Here is a 27,506-nt window from a genome sequence, read left to right as displayed (position 1 = left end):
TACAGCTGAGATGGGGAGCGAATGGGAAAACATTTCCTCTCAAAATATGCAATTAATCTGTTTAATTGCCATCTTTGAAGATATGCGTGGTAAGGGTACAACCCCTCTTTTCTCTTTTTTCCAAATGATATTTTTATTTCTACATGCTTGTATTAAAGAAAAATAAGTAAATACTATTTACAAAATGGAGGGGATGGGGAGGCAGACATTTGCTAAACACACTCCACTAAACATGTGTACCTGACCTTCCCAATTACCTACAGGCTTACAGTTCATTGAAAATATTTCTGTTTAATTGAATATCTTTTGTTTAAAGTAGTCACATTAGCTTTGATGACCAGACAAAGGGAGGAAAAAGCCATTCAGCTGTATAACTCTGGGTAATTGAATTTCCCCCCCATATTTCACAATCAGATTGCTTGTCCCTAGGGGTGTTCCCCCACCCTCTATTCATTTGAATAAACTTTATCCAGAATGTTTCCCCATCTAGAGATGGAGGAATCAGAATTTAATTTGAAAACCTGAAGGTCAACACTGCTGGTTTTTTGAAAATATAAAATAAAAAGCTTGTATTATTCCTATGCTTTGTTTGTGAAGTTCTGTCTCCATCTCCGTCTCTCTCTCTCTCTCTCCCTCTCTCTCTTCCTCTTTTCTTCCACCGGGAGACACAGAGAGAAATTGCTTGTAGCTGCTTGTATGTTTATTGCCTTGTGGAAAGAAGAACAGAGGCAGGTAATTATGCATGGAATTGCCTGCTGGTCTATACGACAAGAAGGCCACCATGCTTGTGGCCAGGAGGCCACCTAATGTTTATCTGTTCGAGTCCACCCAAATCTGAAAGGAACAAGCTGGAGCCCCTGAAACAAAGCCAAGCCGCAAGACATCATTACTGCTAATTACCCGGCAAACAAAAAGAAAAGGGGTGGGGGTGGGGACTTGGTTTCAGTGGCAAAATATCAGCCTTGGCTGAGCAGCTGATGCTGGAAAGAACAGTTGGTCTTATTTTGATTAGCATTGTACTGTGAGCTGATCAGCCGCCATAAAGAGCTAAAGTAATTGTGTTCTGAAGGGCCGCTCCTGTGTATTACCCAGAGTGCCAAAAACAACCTGTGCATTGTAAACAGCTGACATCTGCTAAGGATGACAAAGATGCAAGGGCTGCATCCGCGAGGCTGACGACTCTCGTCCCGCGCAGAACGAAGCAGAGAGGGGAGAACCGACCATGCACAAAAGAAACTCCCAGGGACCTACCTTTCTAAAAAACTTGTCCGTGTGATGAAGCTGTTCATACGTTTGTTTTATGTTTCAGTTGCTGCTGAAAACGACATTTAGAAAACGGAACTTGAGACTGCCGGTTTGCTAAATTCAACTTGTTTTGGTCAAATCTTTTGCTGGATGCATCTCAAATTCATTGAAACTCTGCCACCGATGAACATGCATTCTGTGGCTAAAAGTATTGAGCAATAGGTTCCCTGCTCAAAAATGAGTTTTGGACCTTGTTTCTGTAAAACATGAGCCCCTCGGGCCTCATGGCAAACGTCTTTTGAAGCTAAAGCTAATTTTTCATAGCTAATTTTTGGAAGGTCATGGGATGTGGTTTCTCCATTAATATGAAAAAGTCAGTTTAAAAGTCTACTAACTACTACCTAATTATTATTATTATTTCCTCTTTGTTAAACTTTTCAGTCACTTTTTTCTTTTACAAAAATTAACTCAAAGCATCTTACAAAACACACACACATTAAAACCAACATGAAGCTAAAACAGGGTAAAATTAAAATTTATTCATATTTTTATAAGGCCGAACTGAAACATTCAACTCACTGAAGGAGGCCACAGATAATTAAAAGCCAAAGGCCTGGTGGGAAAGAAATGTTTTTGTCTAGTGTATAACTATATCTAATGAAGGCAGTAGGCATGTTTCCTGGGGACAAGACTTCTGTAAGCAGGAATCAAGGCCTCTCCTTGTGTCAATAGCCTCTACACATCCCTCAGAGAGGGCACAGGGTCTGGGTTCATTCGTGTGGGCAGAGGTGATCCTTGAGATATTGGTTTGGATTCTAGGCCATACACTGAATAGAATTTTGTTTGTTCCATTAAGGATAATTAACATAATGTGATAAAGCAGGATTTGCAACCTTTTTTTGACCAGTAGGCACAGTTGGATTTTTGATAAAGAACTGTGGGCACCAGTCACAAAATGGCCACCATAGAGTATGATATATCATAGAATGACTGCCCTAAGAATTTCGTGGGGCACCCGGGCACCGGGCTCTCAGGTGTGCCAGACTGAGAATCTGGGGCCTGAGAGTTGAGTCCATTGGTCAGAGCACTGCGGCGGGCTCTTCTGCTAAGGGAGGCTCTGCGCTGTGGGTTTGGTGGCAACTAAGCCAGCGAGACACTGAGGCGGCTGGACGGCTCTGCCTTCCTGCGTGCCTGGGACTGGGCAACCTGGGGGGGCGCCTGGCGGATCTTTGCACCCCGGCACCACATATGCTTAAGACAGCCCACCTGTCCACCTCAGGCAACAGGATCCACAGGGTAAGCAGATCTGGCCTCTAAGGAATGCATTGCCCACTGTTGCTGCTGCTGCATTCCCCACTTGTTCACCATGTAGATATTTATTCTCCCCTTGTTCCCCATGTAGGTCTTCACTCGCCCTTTCTTCCCTGGTGGGTGGGCAGGACTGCCATTTTGTAGTTTGCCTCAGGTGGTCATCGGATAAGGAATGAGGTGCCAGGAGCTTGGCACTGCGCAGTGGAGCCACTCTTGCCACTCTTGCCATTGTGTGCCTACACAATGCCAAGTTCTCCAACTCTCACCCCTCCAGCAAATGCCATGAACACACTGTGTTTGGAAGCCTGGAGGCCAGTGATGCTGCACCTCTGCCACCCACCTGACCTCCCACAGACTGTTGGGCACACAGTCTGGCGATCCCAACGATGAAATTTAAAGATGGATACACAAACACCCATTGAAATAATCCTCTCCACATTTTTACCCTCTTGCAAAGTGACTCTAGCTTTCCACTAGATGCTGCAAATCAAATTCTGATTGAGTTGCTGGTCTAGCATCCCTGCTTTAGGGACTGGTTCTTCCTTCTGTAGATTAAAGGAAGGAAAATTAAAATATCTGTGTTACCAAATGCGTATGAGCATTAGCAAAACAATTGCATTTGTAAGATGTTTCTTGAGAGTAAATATCCAGTAACTGTTCATTAAAATAACATACAGAAATGTATTGTATTAGAGGGAATTGCTTCCAAAGATGTGTCTATTGGGTCAGAACTGCACATAAATTATGTATGTCAGGAGAAATGCACACTAAAATGCTTTAAACACAGACACACACAAAATGGGTGCAGAAATGTGGTGAATTGAACTTTAAATTGAAAAACTGAGAAACTGAAATTGACATTATGGCTATAAGGCTGAATTAATAAAAATATAAATCACTTCCTATCATTGAATAACAACACAGATAGAGACCAACTTCTTGTAAGATAGGACTCTTTATTTATTACAAGCAGACTTTTATTCTGGCTCTTGATAATGGTGGCAATTATTCCCCCCAACGTGGCTTCCAGCCAGGCGCAAAATATGAGCAGGTGGGGCACAGGAGTAGCCCTTATGTGACTACACTAAAACACAAGCAGCCTACATATTATAATACTAGCTATTAGAGAATTGTTAATGGAGATTAAAGAAGAATCGTTTGGCTGGAGAAGTTTTGATTGAAAAATTCAAATATAAGTAAAATATTCAAAGACAAGTCAAATGCAAGTGGGTAAATTTAAATACAATGTTCTAATCTTGAATTTTGGTTGTTCTCATTGAAGTTCCGATTCCTTGTAGTATATTGAAATTGGATTACCATTGCTGTTCTTCTTCAGGCCCACATTTAAATATTAAATGAAATTGCAAAGTGGTCCCACACAAGCTCTCCATTGTTTTCACTGTATTTTCTCTCACAAGCCTGTAAAGGTGTATCCCTTGTAAGTATTTCATGAGAAAACTAGATCACTTAATTAAATGTTTCAAAAGGAAAGATATAAAGATGTCTATGTCTCTTTTTTTTTTGAAGGATTGCTGAAGTTATTGGTGGTGAGTTTTCTCCCACTCACCTCAATTTTCCCTATATGTCTGTCTCTCTGTTTATGTCAAGTAACCTTTGCAGTTTCTAGTCTAAAGCAATAAAGTGAATGCTTCCTGTCCTATTGATTTGGTAAGACCTATTTTCGCACTAATAAAATGAAGCCCAGCTTGATAAAATACTCTTTTCCAAGCAGTGGCTAGGGGTGAGCCCCTGTCTTGACAATTTTGGAGGAGGTCAGCTGAGAGTAAGTGGGTCATATATGCGGTAAATCAACCTCCAGGAACAAATCACTGGACACCATAAAAACCAAGAGTGGTTCTTTAAGAGACCAGCTTGACCTCTCCTTAACCAGAAAATAGCATCTGACCTTGCAGTGAAATTTATCACAACGTTTCAATTAAAACTTGGCAGCCATACAAAGCAACACATTGCTCTGCTAACAGTTGACCTTGTTGCAGAAAGGAGAGTTGCATGCATGGAAGGGACTCTCTTTCAGCCAATGAATATGAACTACAGAGTGTAGCGGGGATCTTTCTAAAGTCACATAAGGTCAATCGCTTTGACTACCAAGGACATTATCTGAATCACCTTCCAAGCTCTCCCCCCATCATTGGTATGAAACAGTGCACATTATGATCTCCATATAAGCTGAGATTGCTCAATTTAGTGCACACTTCAATGTACATTAAGTACATTATTCTACTTACGGAACACTTCTTGTCCATAATCCTGAGGCAAGAGAATTCCAACTTTTAGTAACCAGAGATACCCAAATTTTTGATGGCGGCATGTTATGCAAATTAAGCAAATTTTCATACATATAGTACTCATTTTCAATACATTATTCAATGTAGAATTCTATTACTTATCTTTTCAAAAGGTAAGAGATATAAGGTGCATATTTATCCAATCCTCTCTCTTCTGCACTAGCTTCCAATTAGCTTCTGGGCCAAATTAAAGGCAATGGTTATTATTGCATACAAAGGTCTACAGAGTGAGGAACCTCTCCATGTTTTAAGATTTGTCAGAAAATTCTTCCTGATGTTTAGTTGGAATCTCCTTTCTTGTAACTTGAATCCATTGGTTCGGGTCCTAACCTCTGGAGCAGGAGAAAACAAGTTTACTCCATCTTCCATTATAAAGGTGGAGTAGCTTTTCTCCTCTTGCCCTATTACATTCTTGCTGTGGGAGAATATCACACTCTGCCTTATATTAAACATACCATGTAATTAAAATAAGCTAGTGGTGGGGAGAATCACTAGCATTTTTTTAAAAAAAAAATCTTCTCTTCTTTAAATTATATGGTGTCTATAGTGGCACTGTGGGTTAAACCACAGAGCCTAGAACTTGCTGATCAGAAGGTCGGCAGTTCAAATCCCCACAACAGGGTGAGCTCCCGTTGCTCGGTCCCAGCTCCTGCCAACCTAGCATTTCGAAAGCACGTCAAAGTGCAAGTTGATAAATAGGTACCGCTCCGGTGGGAATGTAAACGGCGCTGCTCTGGGTCGCCAGAAGTGGCTTAGTCATGCTGGCCACATGGCCTGGAAGCTGTACGCTAGCTCCCTTGGCCAATAAAGCGAGATGAGTGCCGCAACCCCAGAGTCGGACACGACTGGACCTAATGGTCAGGGGTCCCTTTACCTTATAACTGATACGTTTCAATTATGTAATGTTTGTATTGTATTCTCATTTTTTAGACATTACTTTATCTTGACAGTGGATCTGATACTTGGAGGGTTTTCATTTTCATGCATATACCCCCCCCCCCCAATGAAGCACAGAGGAGCAGGAATAAATCTCATAACAAATCTAGAACATTTGAGTGTCCAGAACTATAGATGCTACATTTATGTATTTATTATTGCATTTACATTTATTCCAGTAATCTCAAGGTGGGGATTATGGTACTCACTCTCTCACTTTGTCCCCAAAACAACCATGTGAGGTACGTAAGTTATGCTAAGATAGGGTGATCAGTTCAAGATCACCCAGTGAGCTTCATGGTTGAGTGAGGATCTGATTGCTGATCTCCTACATCCTGGTGAGAACATGGCTGAGGTCAGGTTTTGAACTAGGTCACACACACAACCAGTAGGTTAGAGCAACCTTCTCATGAAATCTGTAATACCTAAAGCTGGGGATGCTTGAATGGACTATAAGTGCAAGAAAGAAGCCTTGCAAATTCATATCTGTTGCAGAGATCTGAACCACGCCTTCAAATGGACTGGATTAGTGGGTACCCAACCTGGCTCCCTCCATTTATCCTTGGACTTCAACTCCCACCATCCCTGGCCATCGGCCATGCTGGCTGGGGCTGATAGGAATTTTAGTCCAACAACTTCTGAAGGGCACCACATTGGCTAGGAATACAAAAAATGGCAAGAAAAAATGGCCTTAGACTGCAATCTAAGGGATGAGGAAGACATATTGAACCCAGTGGGACTTTCTTCTGAGGAGACATCTGCAGGAATGTGCTGTTAATGTCTATCCTGCCATGCTTATAATATATCTAGAAATGTTAACACACATAGGCTTCCTGCTTCAGGAAACATCTTAGGCAGGACGGAGACAGCCATTAAGTAGTAAGATGATGTGTTTGACCTTTGTTGAAAAGGCCAGTGTGTCAAATGTCAACACCTTTTTTCTCAGGGTCCACTCAACACTATTCAGTGTTGTTCCTGGAGAAGCTATAAAGAACCCACAGTAACTCTGACATTTGGGAAGGATATTCGCCTCTCACAATACAACTTCATTTTCTCCTAGTAGCTTATTTTTGCATCATAATGTTGGGAATGCCAGTGGGTTTGGCAGTCAGTAGGATACACGGTCTTGTCTCCATTCGACATATGAACTTTAGTTATATCACTACCGACTCAGGGAGCAAGCAAAATGTCCTGCTGAATAAAGACCAACCACAACACAAATTCTCCAAATAATTTTTAGTGTTTAAATAGGACATCAGAAAGTATAATAATAATAATAATAATAATAATAATAATAATAATAATAATAATTTATTTATACCCCGCCCATCTTTGAAGAAGTTCGCACTGTAGCTGACACCAAACAAGGTGTTTGCCAAATGGTCTTTAGATTTGTCCTGATAGGATCTGTCCCATACACACACACAAACAATTTTTCAAAAATAAAATACAATTAGTGAAACATTTTCCCATATACATTCCCAGATAATCGACTTCCCTTCCACTCTCCAATGGTTTACTCAAATTATCTATTGCTGCTGCATATCTTTCCTCCACCTTGTTCTCAGAATGACTTTTACTGCTGAGCTTACTCCCAACCTGCTAGTATTTTAACACGTTTGCAATTTTTTTAAAAAAAATAGTCTACAAACATTTTCCAATGTTTGGGAGGCTGTCTTGAAGGCTGTCTCGTCAGGATCTGTCCTTTTTAAATGTGTCACTTTGGGGGCTTTATTGTTCTTTAGGGAAAATTGGCTTTTGCCTTTGACTGATTAGGATGCTCCCTTCGAGGTGCTGAGCTCCAGGTGCCCCACAGGTTGAGAGTCTGTTGGGGGAGGGGAGGAAGTGCTTCATCTCTCTAAGGACTCATCCAGACTTCCTTTTGTGTCACACTTTCCAGGTGCAGGTCCGTGCCTTAAAGCTCTGTGTCCAAGTGGTTGGTTCTTTGATTTTTGTTTTGGTCCTGGCTCTTTCCCTGGAAAAACCCACATTTTACTGCTGATTCAGAGCAAATGGTAAGCTGTGGAAAACCTGATTGCTGTTTGCTCTGATTCAGCAGTAAAACGTGGATTTTCGTGGGGGAAGCAAGACACACACCAAAAAAAAACCACCTGCTCATACACAAACCTTTAAAGTGTGGACCTAGATGAGTGTTATCCGAAGGACAGGGAAAGAGCATTTATATTGCCCCAGGTGAGAAATGAGGTGGAAATAATTGTGATTTTATTTTATTTTTTGCTTCCCCCCCCCCAGCTATTTGGATTCGCCCATGAGTTCTGTGCACATGAGAACTGCATGGAGAGTGAGACTGCTGAGTGATTGGGTCCCTGAATTACTGATTTGCATGTGAGGATGCATTTTTTGGTAATATTTATGAGATTTTGTAGATGTGTACTGCAGTTATGTTGTGCTCTAATGCTATATCTTTATGTATTTGTTTTCTATATGATCTGCCTTTGGTATTTTATTTCACTTAGGCGCTTCTGCACATTATTTAGAGAGATCTAGTGCTCAGTTATGTTACTTAAAATGTGGAATTGTATCATCGCTGCTTTTAGCAGCTGCAATTGCACTGAACGTGAAATTTGTGTTTTTACACAATATGTACTTACATTGGTTAAGCTGTAAACCACTTTGAGCTTGCTCAGAATGTAAAGTGGTATACAAGTTGAAATAACAGCACCGCCACAACCAGTAGGATGTACTGCTGAGCAGACGTGCATAGGATGTCATTTTCAAATTTCAATACCCTTTGAAAGTAACACATTCAACACAGTGGAGTAATTCGAAGCTTACATTTCTAGTCTATCAATGTTTCCAAAAGATGTTTGTAGAATACTTTCAAATTCAGCCTGTCTTTTGTTGCACTTCTGAAGACAATGCTTATTGCAACAGTAATGAATTCTTTTTCAAGGGGGATTTTCAAGGATCACCACCTAGTAAAAACCCTGGACGGTTAAGTCCAGTCAAAGGCGACTATGAGGTTGCGGCACTCATCTCGCTTTCAGGCTGAGGAAGCCGGCGTTTGTCCACAGGCAGCTTTCTGGATCATGTGGCCAGCATAAGTGACGGGAACCAGAGCACACGGAAACACTGTTTGCCTTCCCGCTGCAGTGGTACCTATTTATCTATTTGCATTGGCATGCTTTCGAACTGCTAGGTTGGCAGGAGCTGGGACAGAGCAACGGGAGCTCACCCTGTCACGTGGATTCGAACCACCAACCTTCTGATTGGCAAGCCCAAGAGGCTCAGTAGTTTAGACCACAGCACCACCCACGTCCCTGCCAACCTAGTAGTTCAAAAGCATGCCAGTGCAAGTAGATAAATAGGTACTGCTGTGGTGGGAAGGTAAACAGTGTTTCCGTGCACTCTGGTTTCTGTCACAGTGTTCTGTTGCACCAGAAGCAGTTTAGCAGTGCTGGCCACATGACCTGGAAAGCTGTCTGTGGACAAACGCCAGCTCCCTCGGCCTCAAAGCGAGATGAGCACCACAACTCCATAGTCGCCTGTGACTGGACTTAACCATCCAGTGTACTTTACCTTTACCTTAAAAACCACCTAGTAGCCACAGCTATATGGAATATCCATACCCAGAAACAGAATAACTTTGAATATGATTTCATTGAGTCTGCCACACTAGGGGTGATATCCAACAACGTTCTCACACTTGCAAATGGAAATCTGCTTGTGTTGTGCTTTTAGTTTCTCTTCTCCTCTTTGCATCCTTCCACATGCCAGCTAAATTTACAGATTTTGAGGGCAGGGTGGGGGGATGTGGGGGGTGTACACAAGCCCTGTTACATGAGAGGCCATTCACCCTGGACCTTAGATATTCACTTTGGAATCTCTACTCTTTGATTTTGGTATCAGATGGCTTTTCTCTTCCCTTTTCTACTGTCCTATTTTGTTTGAGAGCTCATACAATCAAACTTTTTTCTTTTAAGGAACAGAACAGCTTTGCCATCTCTGCAGTTGTAAATTGTCTTTGCCCAATCTAGAACATGTCTTAGCAGCATGCATTTTTACATTTGATTTAAAACAAACAGCACTTTAGTACATATTAAGAGATTTGCTTAAAAATAAAAACACTGCAAGTTTCTGATCCAAGTCCACTCAAGTACAGGTGCCTATTCGTCCCCCCCCATTAACGTATATGTCATAGATAATGTATACATGATTGAGTTAATGAACGAGATAGATGGGGAATGAGAGATCCTGTCCAGTTTTCCATGATAAATGTTCTCAGTGATAAATGATCACAGTAGAATATTTGAAGGCTTGTGTAACTGGATCACATCTTGAAGCACTAGCCAAGTGAGTTTGCCATTTGCATTTAAGATTCCCAGGAATGCTGATCTATATTCCTGATTGCCATTGGATTTTGTTTTTGTTTTTTGTGGGGTTTTTTTAAGATTTCATTATAAAATCAATAGCTGTTGCACATGGTAAAATAGTTTACAAGAGTTGCAACATATTGTGAGATTCAGAAAACACACTGAGCTCACTGGAGCCACCCGGGTAGCCAATTAGGAGAAAACATCTATTAAGTAAAAACAGGCCAGTGGCATTGACTGCATCGATTTTCTTAGCCCTGTGAAAAGACAATCAATTAGATAAAGAAGGCTAATGTTACAGCTGCAATTTAATAACCCTGAACGAAAGGAGGAAGGCTATTGATTCCTGACATGGAATGTTGAAGTTTATTGAAATATACCAAACTTTGCCTGCCTTAAAATATGGCTTGCTATATTCAGAAGGAAAGTGTTTGCAGGCGGAAGTGTAGCACACAGTTCAGAATCAAAATTATTCAAGTGGTCTGGTGATGTCAAGCCAAGAGAGAGAGAGGGAGAGGGAGATATGCAAATGAACTCTCTCCCCCACACCAGAAAAGAAAAACCTGGTTTGCATACTGAATCACAGGAGCTATTGACAGAAGTTAATATATCCACAGTGAAGGTTGTTTCCCTCTCTCTCTCTCTCTCTCTCTCTCTCTCTCTCTCTCTCTCTCTCTCTCTCTCTCCTCCCCCACCCTTTCATGCCGACTGCTCCAGAGTACCACCTGTCATTTTCAAAAGCAAAGTCAGTTTTGCCAACCAGCCGTGAATGAAAAATAAAGCTTTATATGAAACACAAGGGCATATTATGTGCTATTGTGCGTTGGGCTAAGTGCTAATTTATCTGGCTTGTTCTCTTCAGCAAACACTCACGCAGACACATGAAATAATCCATCTAATTATGTAGCTATTTAGGAGAAAAACAAAGCAAGGTGTTTTTTGTGTGGTTTTTTTTTGTCTGATGCAAAAGGTACCTGATACAACAATGTCTTTCTTTGGCAAATGCAAAAGGGAAAAAGAAGAGCTGTAAAGCTGTAACAATTTCAGAACAAATGAAACTTTTGCCAGTTTTATATTTAGGGAGCAGAACCAGCTGCTTTTCATAAATAGATGAGTACTTTCATTCTCTCTCTCTCTCTCTCTCTCTTTTTACAGTCCCTAATTGGAAACGGCGAATAAGCCTTGCGCTTTTTCTCACTGTAACATCTGGTGTAAAATACTTTATCCAGATATTCTCTTTATGCTGTTTCCCCCTATCGCTTGTATTTGATCCTTTCTCTCTCATTGTATATATATGGCCCATTTCAGCAGCAGACAGCTGCTATTCACAATAATTGCTGGGCCAGTCAATTATACTTTAAATAGGCCTACTTGAGGGCAAATGGTAGTCTAAATTATACTGAAGACCTGCCATCTACAAACTGTCATGCTCAGAGCCCAAACCATTGTAAATATTATTGAGACGCAATATAGCTCATCTACAGTATTCCAGATGTAACTAATGGCTTTATAGCTTTATATTCATAGATTAACTGGCTTTGCACTACAGGAGCATTTTTTTTAGAAAAAGAACATACATGTTTTTCTTTTAAGAACCTGTGTAAGCAATTTCTTTCTTTCTTTCTTTCTTTCTTTCTTTCTTTCTTTCTTTCTTTCTCTCTCTCTCTCTCTCTCTCTCTCTCTCTCTCTTTCTTTCTTGGGGCATAGTCCTTGAAAAATTTTTTTTCTCTGTGTTGATTTCTTAATTTAGAATGATGTCAATTAGATCTGCATTGAATATGGTCCATTTGTCCATCTAAACATGTGATGAATTATAAGCAGGTATGTCCATAACCTTTAGTCAGATCTTCATCAGTGCGGTTTAGTAAGGGTGTTCTGACTAGCAACATTTCAAGGAACAGAACTGGGTTAGACTGCTTCTGAACTGAATCAAATTTCAAAGCCATACTAAAAAGAGAGTAAAAATGTGGGAATTTAAATGATTGTCCATCACTCAAACAACATATTTTTGCAGGCATAAAATGCTAGAAACTTCATTTTAAAAAAAAATCCCATGCAAATCCTATGAGATGCATAGGGAAAGCAATCCATTCCTTTGGTTTAAAACAAGAACTTTTTTTGTTGGGTGTTTTACACCAATATAAAGACTGAACTGGTTAATGACACAAAATATTTGTAAATCTATTAATTTGGTCATGACTATTTGTTACCATCATACCATAGCTTTATGCTAGAGTCTACAATATGTTATTTGAAACCAGATACAGTGGTACCTCGGGCTAAGAACTTAATTCATTAACCTGAAACTGTTCTTAACTTGAAGCACCACTTTAGCTAATGGGGCCTCCTGCTGCTGCCGCGCCGCCAGAGCACGATTTCTGTTCTCATCCTGAAGCAAAGTTCTTAACCCGAGGTAATATTTCTGGGATAGCGGAGTTTGTAACCTGAAGTATATAACCTGAAGTGTATGTAACCCGAGGTACCACTGTATACACCTTATCATCAGCCTCTCAGCATGCCTTTGATTTTTTGGAAAGAACCATTTGCTTCTTACAGCCATGACTGGGAATAGCTAGCAGGTCGCATTTCATGTTTTAAGGCCACAGCTGAAGAAATGAACTTCACCTGTCAAGCGCTGGTCTAGGACTCATGGAACATAAGGATATCCGTGGCTCCTTGCCATGATCTACCTCCAACGCTGGAGGCAGCATTCTGGAAACCACAGGAGGGGAGAGTGCTATTGAATGCTGGTCTTGCTTGTGGATTCTCACAGGCATCTGGTTCCTCACTGTGACCAATAGGATGCTGAATTAGATGGACTCATCGCCTGACCCAACAGGCTGTTTCTATATTTGTGCCAGAGGTGGATTTAGGGAAATGCAATCAGTTCCCCCACACTGGTGACAAGCCCAGGGGCACCTTTCCTCCACCTTCCCAAAACCAGGTAAGTGCTTGCTTTGGGGGAAAGGGGTGAGGGTTCTGAAAGTGTCCTAGAGTCTTCCCTCCTCTTTCCCAAAGCCTAGTTTGTACTTGCCCAGCTTTGGGAAGGATACAGGAGGGCCTGTATGACCCTACCAGAGCTCTCTCACCTCCTTTCCAAAGCTTGTTTGCCCAGCCTTGGGAAGGTGGCACAAGGGCTGGGGAGGGTGTCAAATTTTGGCCTTGCACAGGGCACCATATTACCAAGCTCTGCTCCCCGCCCCCAGGACAGCAGGGCTCAAATTCCCACAGCCTTGAAACCTACTGAGAGGCCTTGGGTCAAGTGCTATCTCTCAGCCTAACCTCATTGGAATGCTGTGAGCGTAAACCGTGTGTGTTTGTGTGTAGGGAAAGAGCCCTGTTCACAGCCTAAAATTCCTTGAAGAATGGGTGCAATACATAAAATATTTGCTTTTCTCTTCAGTATTATTTTCCTGATCTTGCCACATATTAATTTTTTCTTCTCCCCCACCCCCTCAGCCACCTCTAGTATAAAGCAGGCATTGCTGTGTTGCAGCATTCTGCTTGTATTCATCCTTTCTCCCCCATTGGAGCAAATGATGTATTTAATCGGCCTATGGGCCATTCTTACCTGAAAAGGAGCAACAATACCAGCCAGCAGCTTATAATATGCAAGCAGCAGTTTGTCCGTTTCCGAAAGGGAGCATCAGCAGGAATGTGTCAAAGCAGTTTTGCCACATGGCACCATTCAGTCTGGTGCATTGCTGTGTGGGGCGTGCTGTGCCCCTCTCTCGCCTTTTTGTTGCTGAGCAATAAATAAAATGTTGCGACCCATGAAAGATCTGAGTCCAGATGTAGAAACAGCCCATCTACTTACAGCAATTGCCTTGTTGTTTCTTGTTTATGTAACTCCGAGTAAAAACGGCCTCCGTCGCCTAGACACTATAACCGAATGAAAGAAATGTCAGAGGCAGGAAGAATAAATTACATTGCGTTAGGATAGGTTTGTGTTAGTAGGGCAGATCTCTGGGCAGTGGACTAAGCTAACCCAAATCTGTAACCCCAAAAAATTAAGAACTTGATCAGAGGGTGGTATCCTCAGACAGGTGCCTAACTTAGGAACATAGGAATGTGCTTCATACCACATTCATCTGGTCCATCTAGCCCTCTCCAAGGCTTCAGATATAGCTATCTCCCAGTCCTATCTGGAGTTGCCAGCAGTGGCGTAGCGTGGGTTGTCAGCACCCGGGACAAGGCAAGTAATTTGTGCCCCCTAACCCGTGGATTTGCGTCCCCTAACCCTAACCCCCAGATGTTGCGCCCGGTGCGGCCAGCCCCCCCTGCACCCCCCACGCTACGCCACTGGTTGCCAGGTACTGAATCTGCAACACTTTTTTGTTATTTATTTTATTTTATTTATTAAATTTGAACACCATCCTTCATCCATAGATCTCAGGGCAGTTCACAAATAAAAGTACAATATAAAGAATACAATATATATAATAAAAATAAGAACAGAAACGAGCCAATAATCCCCCCTCCCACTTCTTTTTTAAAAAATATTTTTTTATTGCTCAGTTTCCAAATAACAAATCATCAAACCATATAATCACGTACATTATTTTTCCCCCTTTTTATCCCTCCCAAGGACTTCCCTCAGGTCCTCTCCTTGATTTCTCTGCACATATTTTCTCTGCATGTTATAAAACTGTATATATCCTTAACATATCTGTCCATCATGTTATCAACAATAAATTTGTGTATGTTTATTCAAAACCTTCCAAGGAGTCCAGTTCATTTTGTTGTGTTTTTAAATAATTTGTGTAAAGTTCCCATTCCTCCTTGAAGTCACAATTGTCCGTGTCTCACAATTTGTATGTCAATTTAGCCAGTTCTGCGTAGTTCATCAATTTCTCTTGCCACTGTTCAATGGTTTCCTCATTCTTCCATTATTGTGCTATCAAGACTCTTGCCACTGTTGTAGCATACATAAATAAGTTCCTTATTTTCCTTGCCCCCCCTCCCACTTCTACTTCTACATGCAAGCTGATACTCTGCCACTGAGCTTGCTGTTCCCACTCGATTAGTCTGGGAGCGGATTTGCCACAACCAAGTTCCCCCAATAAGAAGACTGGATTATCCTGCGGTGGCTTTTTCATTTGTAGCTTCTGCTGCCAATCAGAGAGAGGAGGGTGCTTGTCTCAGTAGCTTGCTCCACCCCTTAAATGCTGCCGTTTTCTCTTTGGTCCTCCCTATCTCCCTATACAGCATGGGCTCTCCTAGCTGCCTGTTCAAGGGGCTAAGCAGGATTTTTTTGAGAGGGAGCCCTTTCAATTGGCTTCAGAATTTTGCCTACATTGTACTGCTGGGGATCTTGTATGGAGTGGCATTGTTTTTCATTTGGTTCAGCTGATGGCAGTTAGTCCAAGCAGGAAAGTCAGGGTAAAAGACAGGGGGTAATCAAATGAGGCAATGTTGGAGTAAGATCATTCTTTGACACCTTCTGCTCTGTAGAGGTCATGGGGGTGCCTTTATTTATTTGTTTGTTTGTTTGTTTGTTTGTTTGTTTACCACTTTATATTTTTAAGACAAATCCCAAAGCAGTTTACAAAATATTAAAACATCAATAAAACAGTCCAGAATCAAACATTTCTGAAGAAAGTCAAATATAAAGTATATAGTCAAAGCAACATAATTAACAGAAAACTAAAATATTATCTTAAAGATTTCAGAATAAAACATTACAAAGGAGGTCAACTACAGAATAGATATTTAGCACAAAGTTTAAAAGAATCTTAAACATTTTTTAAAAAACAACAACAACATCTAAGTGAAGTCAAATATAAAATGCACATTTAAAACAGCATAATTAACAAGAGAATATGCTCGACATGTGTCCTGGGGTGAACGGCAAACTGCCAGAGCCACAGTGTGCATGCCAAGACCAGATTCCCAAGGTGTTCGGAGCAAGAAGGAAGGGTTCCTTCCAATCCTTTCTTCCAACATCACAGTCAAGCCTGACAACCTATCCCATGACTTGTGATGGGATTTAACCCTCAGTTAGGGAGCTTCCTTGCCTGGAATATATTTTGATTTTGTTAATTAGGTTCCTGGTTTGCAGATCCTCAAGTTATGTTATTGTTGGCATCCATCTGTCTCAGGAGACAATGGAGGAGTGCACCTTTGGTGAACTCAAACCATTGGAGAGTTGCAGCCCATACTGTGGTTTGGATCCCAACTCAGTAAATGCTGCAAGTGAATGGAATCACACCAAAAGGAAGATTTTACAGCATCGTTATATTTTTTGTAAGTAAACCAAGTACTTTTCTTTTTAAGTTGTTTGCAGGCTTCATTTTATTGCCAACAGATGGAGACTGTAACTTCTGGAAATTCTGTGAGTAAAATATTTACCTATTTGCAAAAGCTGTGTTTTATTCTAGCCTAAGTATTTTTCTGGGGAACATTTGCTCAAAGATTAATGAGGACAGTTTTAAATCTAACCAAGTTTTAATGTGCTTAGAACCATCAGCATTGTGCTAACTCTGCTAGTGGACAATAGGAATTTCTCTTCCAAACCTTTCTCCAACAACTCACTCATGCTTAGCGTAGATCATGCATGTCCAAAGTCTATTTCAGGGCCTAATCCGGCCTGCCGGTCAGTTTAATCCGGCCCCTATGACCATCATCAATTCCTTTATTCGACCGATAGTCAGAAATAAAACACAGAAATAAAACACAATACAGAATTATGAACTAAAACATCATAGGGGTACATGAATAAGGTAGGGCCACAGCACTAAACCTCCTACAGATAACCCACATCAAGGCATTCAATTGTACGTTTCCGATGCTTGAGTGCCAGGAAAAGGAACCTAGCCACTGACAAAGTTGCCTTCCCAGAAGACCCATTCAGCAGACATGCTGTCTGCTTTCCTCTTTGTCGGGGACTAAGCTGGGGCAAGCATAGGGTTATAAGACACTGTCTCAAATCGTTGTAGAAGGGACAGCTCAGTAAAATGTGCTCTGTGGATTCCACCTCACCCAACACACAATGGCACAATCTCTGGTCATATGGGACTCCTCCATATCTTCCCCTCAGAACCGCCGAGTCAAGAACATTCAGCATCCGGCCCCTATGGCAGTTTAAGCTCAACAACTTTGGTTGGTCCTTTGGTCGGCCCCCATGGCCCTTCACTTCATCAAATCTGGCCCTCTTTGAAAAAAGTTTGGACACCACTGGTGTAGACCCACTGAAATGAATGGAAGAAGTATAAATTAGAGCTTGCCAACATCCTAGCTGCTCCCTTTCAATGAGCTTTGACCTCTGCAGTATAATCTGTCTTTATTTCACTTTCTATATTTATTTCATTTTCATTAGGAGACAACTGAAAAATAAAAGCTGTGAGCAACCTATGAGTAAATTAATGGATTTAAGTTAGGCATGTCCATTCATTCCAATGGGCACACACTGAATTAGTCGGCCACAAGCCAAATGTTGCTGTTTTGTAAAAAGTTGGTTTGATCTACTGTCCACCATACAACCACCATCACCCAACACACACACACACACACACACACACACACATTATATTATGGCCAATAAATTAATTTAGATGCATTCTTAATGACCGAAGCAAAACAACAACCACCCAAACCTCCCATATATTTTATAAGAAAGATGTTTTGCAAGCTCTTTTCATTATTTGACAGTTTTGACAGACATTATTGATTTGGCCGGCAACTGTGGCTAACTAGAAGGGGACAATGTGACAGTTTTATGTAACAAAAGGCAGAGTGTCATGTCAGCCGAACTAAATGTTGTACAAAGTGACAGCGGGACAAAAACGCCTTTCAGACTTAATTTTCTGCTTCGTTTTCCTCCCACCATCAATACATAAGGCAATGCAGTAGGTGACACAAATTAGCAGGCTAGAGCGAAAGGTCTGTCTCTGCTCCTCTCGCTGTACTTGACTTCCTTCCACAAAGGTACCAGCGGTTCCCCCCCCCTTATAAAGATGAATAAAATAAATAAATAGAGCAGCTTATAGTAATCAACCTACCCCTATAGGAGAAAATATATCCCTTATTAAGATGCTTTATCCACCTCTCCTAGGTGGCTTTGGAGAAAGATGAAAAGGAGGAGGAGGGGGGATGCTTCTCCCCTCCCCATCTGCTAGGTCATGCCTACAAGACACATTCTGTCAAGTCTTAAAAGCAACTATAGCTTTGCCTGTGGGATGCCTATAATTATTATGCGGTTCAGCCTTGTCCCTGCTGTAGCTCATTGTTCCGCTAACACAAGCCTGAATGAGAACACTGGCTCCAGGCTGTGAGTTGATAAAGTGCAACTTTTCGATTTTGCTCGTCGAAAGGCTCCAGCATTGTGTGGAAGCCATGAGTGACATCTTTGGCCTTCCTTTGGGCTGAGCAGATTGAATCTGTCACGCTGAGTTAAACAATGACTCGAGGACATAACCTTAGCTGGGCCTGTCATTTTTTCCCAGTAATTCAATCTACATTTAATCAATGAAAGTAATTTCTTGTTTGTTTAAGTCTCATATTCAGTGGATCTTGAGGATTCTAAAGTAGCGCACCTCCACCCTGACCTTCTCCCCTTCTTGAACTTGGGCCAGTATATCAAAAGGTGGAAGGGATCAGAGGAAATGGTACGGTGAACTGCCTAGGGAGAAGGTGTTCGCTACAGAAAGTGATCTGCTTTCATTCATTTTTATAGGTTCAGTTCACTGGGGATATAGACGCAAACGTATAGACCAGCGTTCATCAACCTGGTGCCCTCTTGATGTTTTGAACAGCAACATCTTTTCCCATATCAGCTGACCTTTACAATCAGTACATGAGACCTTCTTGGTGGTCCCTGAGAAGAAAGGCCTGAGCTTCCCACCATTTCCCTAAGAAAGGTTGTCACATGTCTCCAAACCTCTTCATATGCTAAAGGGTACTTAAGGGGCCTACCTGAGATACTTGACCAGCAAGAGCCAAGGCTACCCCACTCCCACAAGATTGTTCCCCTCCCAACATCAGGGGATCCAGGTTCCATTCCAGTAACAGGTTCCAAAATGGGATCTTCTCTGCAGTTGACCAGCCTTGCTGATTCTTTATAAGCAAACTAATGCAAGTGTAGAAAATAGGATAGGTTTAGTTTAGCTGCAGAGCCACAGCACTCAGGTTTATTGTGTTGACCTTCTGACTGCTTTCCCCCTACCTTTTATTCCTAATAAAGCTTCTTAATTTGACCACTGAAGTGTGTATGTTTGCCAGCCTCAGGATTTCATAATCCCCACAGTGCCTAGCAGTGGCGTAGCGTGGGGGGTGCCAGGGGTGCCGGCCGCACCGGGCGCAACATGGGCGGGGGGCGCACTCGCACTAGCAGCTCTCTGCCCCTACTAAAATCCACGGGTTAGGGAGCCCGCGCTCGCTCGGCTTGGCGAGGAGGTCGCGGAAGGGGGAGAGTGAAGCCTTCTGCCGCGGGCAAAAAAAGGAGAGGAAGCCGGGCGGGCGGGCGGGCTGGCTGGCTGGCGGGGGTCTGGCTGTGCCTGCTGCTGCCGTTGCCGCTGCTGCCGGGCTTTGACAGCTTGGCGAAGTGGAGGGAGAGGAGCTTTATGGTAATTGCGGCGCTCTCTCCACTGGCCACCTGGGTAGTGAGCCGAGCTGAGCAGGGAGTCTGGCGTGGGGCGGGAAGAGACTTTCCCCCCTTTTTTCCACCTCGCCTGGTCAAAAAGGAGAGCGGAGTCTCCTCAGGGCGCCCTCAGGCAGGGCAGGGCAAGGCAAGCAGAGCGAGGAGGAGAGAGAGGGGAAGGGGGGGAGCAGCCAGGAAACGCCACGGTGTGGAGGGGGAATCAATTAAGGAGAGAAAGCGAAAAGCCTTGGAGAAAGGGAAAAAAGGAAAGAAAAGAGGCAGCTCCGGGAGAGCGTGGGGGAAAGAGAAGCCTCGCTGCTGCTGCTTGGGAGAGTAAATTACTGTACTTGCCTTGCCCCGGGTTAGGGGGCGCAAATTACTTGCCTTGCCCCGGGTTAGGGGGCGCAAATTACTTGCCTTGCCCCGGGTGCTGATAACCCACGCTACGCCGCTGGTGCCTAGACACTTGGCATTCAGGCTACTGGGAGTTTAGGATTGGACTTGTACGTGACCAGCACATTCTTCTCATGTCTATCTCAGAGAATTGACCTGTGCCCTCCATGGACAGTTGTGAGTCCAAAATGACTCCCAGGCTGCGCACCTGGTTCTTCAGAGGCACAGTTGCCCCATTCAGGACCAGGGAGTCCTCCACACCCGCCCGCCCCCGTCCCCTCAAAACAGTACTTCTGTCTTGTCAGGGTTCAACCTCAATCTGTTAGCCACCATCCATCCTCCAACCGCTTTCAGGCACTCACACAGGACCTTCACTGCCTTCACTGGTTCTGATTTGAAAGAAGAAAAGGAGGAGGAGGAGGAGGAGCTTGGATTTGATATCCCGCTTTATCACTACCCGAAGGAGTCTCAAAGCGGCTAACATTCTCCTTTCCCTCTCTCCCCCACAACAAACACTCTGTGAGGTGAGTAGGGCTGAGAGATTTCAAAGAAGTGTGACTAGCCCAAGGTCACCCAGCAGCTGCATGTGGAGGAGCAGGGAATCAAACCCGGTTCCCCAGATTACAACACTACCGCTCTTAACCATTACACCACACATTAACAAAGAGAGGTAAAGCTGGGTATCATCCACATACTGATGAACACCCAGCCCAAACCCCCTGATGATCTCTCCCAGGGGCTGCATGTAGATGTTGAAAAGCATGGGGGAGAGGACAGAACCCTGAGGCACCCCACAAGTGAGAGCCCAGGGGTCTGAACACTCATCCCCCAACACCACATTCTGAACACGGCCCAGGAGAAAGGAGCCCCAGCCCCTCTAGACAGTCCAGAAGGATGTCGTGGTCAATGGTATCAAAGGCTGCTGAGAGATCCAGCAGAACTAGGAAACAGCTTTCACCTTTGTCCCTAGCCCACCAGAGAGATCAACAACAGCATGACCAAGGCAGTTTCAGTCCCATGGGGAGGCATGAATCCTGATTGGAAGGGATCCAAAGGGTTCTGTGAGTTGTTAGGAGACTCCTATCCACCCCCTATAAGCTGCAACTCTCAGAGTGGTTTAACAATCAACCTCTCTTCACAAGGAACTCTGGAAATTGTAGTTCCAGGAGGGGGATAGGGGTTGCTTAACAAACTACTGTTCCCAGAATTCTTTGGGCGAAGCCGTGTCTGTTTAAAGTAGTAGCATAGTGCTTCAAATGTATGGTGGCCTATGTACAGCTTCAGGTAGTTGCTGAAGACATAACTTTTTTGGAGAGCATATGAAGGATGGGAGACCTCATTGCTGCTGCTATTTGTAACTGCCATTCAGTGATTTGTTGCTATGAGTTTTTAATGAATTGTGTTCCATGGGTTTTATGAGTTATCATTTGCATATTTTTTATTGTAAGCCAGTCTGTGGTCTGCACAGAGAGTGACATATAAATAATCTAAATAAATAACACCCATTAGCTAAGGGGAGTTGTAGTCTTAGGGGCAACAGGTTGGTGAAGGCTGATATACTGTATCCTCTATTGTCTTTTTGAACAACAAAGCAGCCTAAAGGCGTTCACCATCTTATGCTTTGCGAACCCCATAAAAGCCCTCAGACATGTTGTTCAGTCCCACAGGTGAAATGGGGAAATGAAGTTAAGAATGACCATTTCAGAACAGTAGTGTCAAGAAAAGATGCAAATATTATTCCACACCTTGCAAGTTCACCCAGTGGTGGGACAAACTAGAGTCTATCATTCCTCATCCATTGTCTGGGATACTGGAATAAAGACTTCCCCTTTTTTCTTCTTCAAGCCACTACTCTTATTGAAAGTAGCCAGTAGTGACTTATGCAAGTTCAAGGACTTTATTGATCGGTTTGGCTGGCCTTAATCAAAATCTGTCTTCCATTCCACTCATAGTGATTAAATAAGTCTAAGAGAGCCTGACATTAAGTCTGTGACTTTTTATTGGTTCCCAACAAACACAGCAGTCAGCATTTTCAAACCTGGCAGTTGCCAAACAGAAAGGCAAAAATGTAGGAGAAAGTTTGAGGGGCTGCGCCTGTGCAGAGAAGTCTTGATTAAATCTATATAAGTCATTACAGAAGTCAAGTAGGAACAGGGAGGCAATTAGATTTTCTGTGCGTTTGAACCGAACCTTCATTCTCCATGCCGATTTTGGGGCGGGTGTGGGAAGTAGTGGTAAATTGGATCATAGATTTCCATAAAACTGCCTTTTAAAACTGTTTTGCATTTGAAGTGATATTCAATTAAGAGGCCTCTGTCTATATTGCACTGATAAGATGCTTCATAAGGGCTGGTATAGATTTATATGAGTTTCTGAGTTGGCATAGCCCTCCTGTAAGGTTTCACGAGGAGATACTTGTCTAAAACTCCTCCTTCATGTAAATTGTGAAACTCACTATATGCCAGGCAGAAATCTTATGCCACACTGTCATAGTAGAACAACAGGAGTCAGGAATTACCTTGTTTCTATGTTTCTTTCCCAGTGTCTTCCTTTTCTTCATTGGTACACTTCACAGCTTAGATTACCTATATTTTTACGTGATGAACAGAACACTTTTGGGTAGCCTTGTAGACTCATGTTTGTCTTCCCCCATGCGGCTAGAATCATATGAGGGAGAAAGTACTTGTGGGTACTCGCAATGTATTTTAAATCCCTGCACAATCAGGGTTCTAGAATGTATCATGATTCACAAGTCTCTCGGCTGCAGGAGTTGCCTGTTCAGTATGTGGAGGGTGACAAAGCTGATGAAATATACTTGTTTTTCTAGATCCAATTGCAATTCTAGTCAGAATAGCAGGTCACCTGTTCCCCCAAGCATTGCAGTGTTACTGGGACTACACATGAAAAAAGGAAGTCTGACCGCTTTGGAACTTCACCACCAGTCTAATCACAGCTTAGTCCAGAAGTGGGCAAACATTTATGGCTCAGTTCTGCATTTCTCCCCTCTTGAATTGCTATGCATTTTTTTTTAATCCAATCCCATAAAAGAATGCTAATCATGGGCTCCTGCCTATGTTGTAAGATGTGGTTTGTGATATGAGATGGGTGCTATGTGGCAAGCTAGCAGTATCACCTTCAGTGTTGACAGCACTGATTATTATCATGAACAATAGATAGTTAAAAGATGCATTTAGGTTTTCGTACTAACAAAAGGCTTTGGAATAAGGTGCATGAATGAATTACAGCACTTTTCAGTAATAATGAAGACATAATTTGAGGGTTTCTAAATGCACTATCAATTAATATTGTGCAGCCTTAGTACCATACATATACATTTTTGCAGCTCCTAACAATCCAAAAATTAGAACTGGGAAGGGTAATTGATTTTTCCATGCTTTACACCAGAGGTGGGCCTCATTACCCCAGTGGAAAGCTGTTGGGTATATTCCATTAATGTGTAGGTCCAGGCCCAGATACAATCACAGATTCTTAACACATACCCACACAGAAAGCCAGCAAGGCGAATGGTCAGAGATGATGGGACTTATAGTCCAACAACATCTGGAGGGCATCATAGAATAGAATCATAGAGTTGGAAGAGACCACAAGGGCCATCGAGTCCAACCCCCTGCCAAGCAGGAAACACAATCAGAGCACTCCTGACATATGGTTGTCAAGCCTCTGCTTAAAGACCTGCAAAGAAGGAGACTCCACCACACTCCTTGGCAGCAAATTCCACTGTCGAACAGCTCCTACTGTCAGGAAGTTCTTCCTAATGTTTAGGTGGAATCTTCTTTCTTGTAGTTTGGATCCATTGCTCCGTGTCCGCTTCTCTGGAGCAGCAGAAAACAACCTTTCTCCCTCCTCTATGTGACATCCTTTTTATATATTTGAACATGGCTATCATATCACCCCTTAACCTCCTCTTCTCCAGGCTAAACATGCCCAGCTCCCTTAGTCGTTCCTCATAGGGCATCGTTTCCAGGCCTTTGACCATTTTGGTTGCCCTCCTCTGGACACGTACCAGTTTGTCAGTGTCCTTCTTGAACTGTGGTGCCCAGAACTGGACACAGTACTCCAGGTGAGGTCTGATCCAGAGCAGAATACAGTGGCACTATTACTTCCCTTGATCAGGTTGGAGAAGACAGGTAGTTCAGTTGGTAGAGCACAAGACTCTTAATCTCAGTGTTGTGGGTTCAAGACTCACAATGGGCAAAAGATTCCTGCATTGCAGTAGATTGGACTGGAGAACCTTCATGGTCCCTTCCAATTCTACAGTTCTCTGCTTCTATTATTATAGTTTGTTGTCATGTCAAGGAATAATTTTTGCCAAGGCTAGATTAATTAAAATTAGTGATTTTGTAGTTTGCATGAGACATCTTGAATTATTTGGTTTATCAGTACTTTTCTCATACACTTTGCTGGTGGCGCAGCCTGTGTCCTGGTTTACATAAGTTGATCAGTGGGCTGATAGCATGTGAATGGATGGACCTGCCTGGCAATAAGGGATTGGACAGACTGGACTTTTGATCTCGTACCAAACCATGGAACTGTTTTTCCATTGAAATCAATAGAAACTTTATTCAATTATGCACGTTGAGTATTTGGTTGGCAGCTTCACAGGCGCTCATAGGAAAGAAGAGGAAAGGAATACATTGAGTGACAGCCATAGAACAGACAGGGGAGAAAGCTGCATCAGCACTGTTTTCAGCTCTCCTTTGCTGAAATCAGTCAAAAGCTGGCTAGGCATCCATCCAGCATATTGCATTAAGATCCTGCACTGTAGTTCCTACACAGAAATGCAAATTGAACTAGATAGCCACCAAAGTCCCTGTCGATACTATGGTTCATTTTATACATTGTCCAGGGAGAAACTTAGAACTTGAAGACATCCAAGGGGGCTAAGTGTTGGAACCCACAAGAGGCAGCCATCGGGCCACCAACTTGGATGGCTTTAAGAGAGACAAAATCATGGAAGATAAGGCTGTCAGCAGCTGCTACCCCTGACGACTATGTTCGGCCTTCACACCTGTTCTTACATTCATAAAACATAGGGCTAACACTAAGGGCCAAACCACACATTACCCACGAAATCTATTACTGAGTATCCCAGTGTCTTTTTTCCTTTCCTTAAAAGCTGTCACCAGAGGATGCGTATGTGCAGCATCCAATCTAATTTGGATTGGAGCCACAATTTAGTCCTTTTTCCAATTCTAATTCCCCAAAGCAAGCGACCTTATTTTACTACATAGGTATGACAGTAAACCCCTCTCATCAACAAGACTATTGAAACATTGCCGTGAGTGGGTTTTGTTGTTGAATGGCGGAGCTTGCTTTGTTTTAATTTTGATTGATATTATCACTATATGTCCTTAAAATATATTTTTTTTCTAACGAAGCCAGAAATAAATGGAGTAGATGAATAAATGGCCACATTTTTGTTTTTCAGTCCAACCTATTGCCAGAAGGCTGAGAGTAGGTAACTTTTTTTTAAGAAGAAGAAGAAGAGTTTGGATTTGATATCCTGCTTTATCACTACCAGAAGGAGTCTCAAAGCGGCTAACGTTCTCCTTTCCCTTCCTCCCCCACAACAAACACTCTGAGGTGAGTGGGGCTGAGAGACTTCAAAGAAGTGTGACTAGCCCAAAGTCACCCAGCAGCTGCATGTGGAGGAGCAGGGAATCTATCGCTCTTAACCACTGCACCACACTCTATCCCACAATCTCTCAGTCCTCCACCCAGGCAAACCTGGTCACTGCCACAGCTCAGCAGCACAGTCCAACCAGACAGAGAAAAGTCAAGCGGTCGTCAGGGGGTGGGAACCAAAGCAGGAATAGTGAGGGATGGCAGTGGCCTGAGTTGGGGCATAGCCTGAAGAGAGTCTCAAGGGCTAGATAAAGAGGGCTTGCAAGACAAAGGGCATTTCCCTATGCAGCCAGTGAAATCATTCTCATATTGCCGGTAACCTGCTTCTCTGCAACCGCCTGACTTCAGTGCAATGCGCACACTGTGGATATGAATAGGGCAATAGCAGGAGACTCATTATACCGACATTCAGGGAAATTACATGGAAAATTTGCATTGGCCATGCCTGCGTCCCTATTTTGTTCTTCTCATGTGAACATTGATGATTTGAATATGGATAGGAGGCCAGCTGCTGGCTATTTAGAAATATCCACACAGCCATTTTGCCAAATTTGCCCTGGCGGTTTCAACACAGTTTTGGTACAAGTTGTTTTTTTTTTGGGGGGGGAATTAATGATTACACACAATACATTTAAGACACATTCATACCACCTTAACAGATGTCCCTGTTTTCATCGGAGAAATGTTGGAGGGTATGCCTTAATCCCCATGGCTTCCCACTCCAAGAATCCTGGGAATTACAAGTTTACCCTTCACAGAGCTACAATTCCCAGAATTATTTAGGGTAAAGTCATGGCTACTAAATTGGAATAAGAGTGCTTTAAATGTATGGTATTGTGGCCAAGCAATGGAAAGATCACGAGGCTCCAAAAATAAATAACAGGTTGGCAAATCTAATTACAGGAATTGGTGGAGACGGCTCAACTGACTAGTAAACTCAGAGGAAACTCAAAGCAAAAATGTGCGGAAAAATGGGATGGTTATAGAAGATATGTTCAAAAATACAATAATAGTTTTGACTCCGTGCTAACATTTGAGTGATAAAGGAACTAAAAGGAGGTGGACAACAATTAGGGATTCATTATGTTTTCAAAATGTATTAGAAAAAATATATAGAAAGGTTTATTGTTTTGTGTACATTCAAATGTAAGATAAAATATATGCAAAGGGACTTGACAGGAAGTCAAAGTTGAAGAAAAGATTTTGGAAGATAAAAGGGGAAATAATATTTACTTTCATTATTATCATTTTGTGCGCTGGTGTGGGTGAGTGGGTGTCTCACATATGTGTGTTGTTGTATGCAATGTTTGGGAGGAAATAAGATGGTAAATAACAAATAACAAACTAAATATCAATGTACATAATTTTTATTTCTTAATTATATTTAGTGGCAGTACGGCTGTATTGTTTTTTGTAACATAAAATCAGTCAATTAAAAATATTATTTTTTAAAAAAATTAAATGTATGGTATGGATTTGACCCATGCCATTGTGAACATACCATAATTCACATCTGTATCCATTAGGCTGCCTACACCTTTTTGTGGTCCTATCACTTTTTCTGTTTTTTCAGATGTGGGAACCATTTTGAGCTATGTCATACCCCCATGCCAGCCATTTTGTGACTGGTGCACACAGTATCTAAAATTCCAGATGTGCCAACCAGCCCTCAAAGATCATCAGCTCCTGCCTTAACAACCTGAATCTCCCAGGTTTGGAAACAGGATACAGCCCCACACTAGAAAAGGTTGTTGGCAC

The sequence above is a fragment of the Podarcis melisellensis genome, assembly GCF_964234715.1.
Source record: "Podarcis melisellensis genome assembly, chromosome: 11".
Taxonomy (NCBI): domain Eukaryota; kingdom Metazoa; phylum Chordata; class Lepidosauria; order Squamata; family Lacertidae; genus Podarcis; species Podarcis melisellensis.
The sequence above is the reverse complement of the archived record's forward strand: the minus strand, read 5'-3'. Positions refer to the sequence as shown.